Here is a 3,410-nt window from a genome sequence, read left to right on the forward strand (position 1 = left end):
AGGGAGATGTTATAACTCCAAGGCTAAGCTAAAACTATATCTTCAATTGAGCTTTTAAATCATTCATATGAGGTAAGATTTTGGGGGGAGGGCAGTGTTAATCTTCCTTTCACTAACCCAATTGCCAATATCATGTTTCTTTTTTAAAAATGATTTTTTAAAAAATGTATTTGACATGCATTGGTGTTTTTGCCTGATTTTTTTTGTCTGTGTGAGGTTGTTAGTTCCCCTGGAACTGGGGTTACAGACAGTTAGGAGCTACCATGTAGGTGCTGAGAATTGAACCTAAATCCTCTGGAAGAACAACCAGTGCTCTTAACCACTGAGCCATCACTCTAGCCTGAGCTATGTTTCTTGTTGAGACTTAACCATCTGCCTGCTTGTAAATACTTTACTGTGAAAGCATAAACTGAATGACTTTGTATACCCCATAGTCAGTGGGTAATATGTACTTGGTCCTTACAACAAGCCAGATACTATGCTAAGCACTTTAAGCTGATAACTTCACAGAATCCTCAGAAGTAATTGATATTCTCAGCCCTACAGATGAAAGGACTGATTCCTGGAGTGTTTACTAGCCTGTCCAAAGTTACAGAAGATGAATTCAGGTACACTACATCAGGAGACACAGGGATAAGGATGTCGTTTTCTGCACCTCTCAGTCTTGCACAGCATAGCTTCAGTAGATTTTGACTGGATGGATATAAACTGGCTTGAGGTAGAATAAGATTTGATCAAGGCCTTGAGATAGGCCCATAGTAGCATTACTAGTAAGTATCCCTTTCTGTGATAAAAGTTGAATGGGTGTTAGAGATAATATGAAGACGACCTCATTCATCACCTGAAATAGTGGAGTTAACGTATGCGAAGGGAATGGGAGTCACTACAGAGCAGAAGGGTGAGGCCATCGTGGGCCGCAGAATGCATGAACAGCTGGTGGTAGCTGTGGATAAAGCCATGGGGCAGTACGGTTAGAGATCTTTAGGTTGGGATTCTTTGGCAAACTAACTGTCAGAGAATAGGAAGATAAGAATGTGGCTAGAGAGTAAGGAAAAATGATGTATCAATGAAAAAAAATACATTTGGCTGTAGGAATCTACAAAGGAACAAAAGAACAAGAGAAAGAAAAGAAAAAAATGTTTATTTCCATCAATATAATCTCTCCATTTGTTTCTTCATTCTAGTTTCTTCATATTGGCTTTTGGTCCATTAACAAGAACCACTGGCCAGCTGGGATAAGTAAAAAGGCATGGAAGCACTTTACTTAGGCAACTTACTCTAAAGAATTACAATACAGAACTAGGCATGTGTGTGGTGACCATGTTATTAAAACCTGCACCTACCAAGTTAATCAGAGAGGGTTGCTATGAGTTTTAGTGTAGCCTGTGCTAGTAGTGTGTGTGTGTGTGTGTGTGTGTGTGTGTGTGTGTGTGTGTGTATGAGAGAGAGAGAGATTGAGAGAGAGACAGACAGAGAGAAGAGAGACAGAAAGCCAAACAATAACACAGTATAACAGACTTCTATAACCCTGGAATATGTACCAAGGGCAGAGATGTATAGAGTAGGGACAGATGCAGCTTCTGAGTCCATTCCATAAGAGCAAACTCTTTAATGACAGTGCCTGGAAGTGAGGAAGGGTCATGTTAGCATTGCCAGGAGCTTAACTGAGCCCCCAGATTCAACACTGTATAGATTTACCCACAATATCACCATGTGTCAATGGAGTGTATTACTTAACATCAGTTTCTCACAGATATGATTTAAATACTAGAAAACAAAGTGCACTGACTACACTCAGGCATCAACATGGTTCTCCTCCTCCTCCTTCTCTTTCTCTTCTTCCTCCTCCTCTTCTCCTTCTCCTTCTCCTTCTCCTTCTCCTTCTTCTTCTTCTTCTTCTTCTTCTTCTTCTTCTTCTTCTTCTTCTTCTTCTTCTTCTTCTTCTCCTAATATTTATTTTAGTATATTTTTAAATTATGTGAATATGTGTGTAGTTATGTATGTGAGTTCAGGTGTCCATCGAGGCCAGAAGAGAGTGGGTGATGCTCCAAATCTGGAGTCGTGGTTGTTGTGAGCCACCGATGTGAATGCCAGAAGCCAAACTCAGGTCTTCTGCAAGAGCAGTGTGAACTCTGAAGTCCCGAAGCATGTCTCAAGCCCCTCACACTTGTCATCCTTTATGCCAAGACTTTCAGAGGATTATACCATGATGCCCATGTGTTTCTGAACAGAGGTAGGAGGAAGGCACAGGGTCAGATATTCCAATACTTCAGAAGTTTAGTGACAAACTCAGAAACCCATTGGAATGCTTGCTCTGCGTTCGTTGGTCAGCTTGTAAATTTATTTTTTTCACTCTGCCACTCACTACACTTTCGAACACACACACCTCTTAAACTCCCACCTCTTGCTCTCTGTGGACCAATTTTTCCCAGTCTGTTTGTTATGATTTGCATGTGAGAAGTTTCCTGATAAGTTCATATGTCTTTTTACATGGTTCCCAGCAGGTGACACTGCCTTGGCAAGTTATAGGACCTTTAAGAGGTGAGATCCAATTAGCATGAGAAGGTGTTGGGAATTTTAGCCTAGCCTTGAGTTCAGCCCACTTCATAACTACTGACACAATGGATGTGTACTTGACTTTCTACTGCCATAGCTATGAGTGGATCTCACTGCCACTATGCCTTTCTGGGCCCCGTGGCTTATAAACTCTCAAATCTTAAGTTGAAATAAATCTATGCTAGGAAGAAAATGAACTAAACCTGATCACTGGTGTCAGGACTAAAGTCTGGTTCTGAGGTCCCTTTTTCTACTGTCCTACAGCAGAAGAGACAGTTTCTTTTCAATGGGTATCATTAATGATTATGGCTGCATTGACAACACCTGCTCCAGCCACAGTTCGACTAGATTCACATCCTTTCCTTGACACGCTGCATAGTTTTTGTGTCCTCCTGCTCAGTCACTATGAACTTTGGTCGAAGCCATAAGCAACAGCAGCATCATAGCCTAAGCACTCCACTGCTTACAGTTTCCTCCACCAAATGAATCCAGTCTGACGCTTCTCAGTTTTGCCTCACTAAAATTTTCAGTACATGGCCAGAAAGTAGCTGGATACTTGGCCAGAATGTGACACACATGGCTCTTCAATTTTCTGCAGTTTTTGAAGGTGTCCCAGCCCCTCTCTGAAATCTCACAGGCATACCCTTTACGATCTGCATTCATGTCCACATTTTTATCTGTGCTTTCTATAAAATCTCCATCAAGCACTGCTTATACCCTTCATGGCTCGCACTAAGTGGCAGATCCAAATTCTTCCTTGTTCTCTTGTGCACCCGTCCCTGAGAGCCACGTGGTCAGTTCTGTTTTTCTATTTCCTGGTACCAGTCTTCGATATTAGTTGATTTCCTTGTTAC

Source organism: Acomys minous (assembly GCF_964271855.1).
Source record: "Acomys minous genome assembly, chromosome: 4".
Taxonomy (NCBI): Eukaryota; Metazoa; Chordata; class Mammalia; order Rodentia; family Muridae; genus Acomys; species Acomys minous.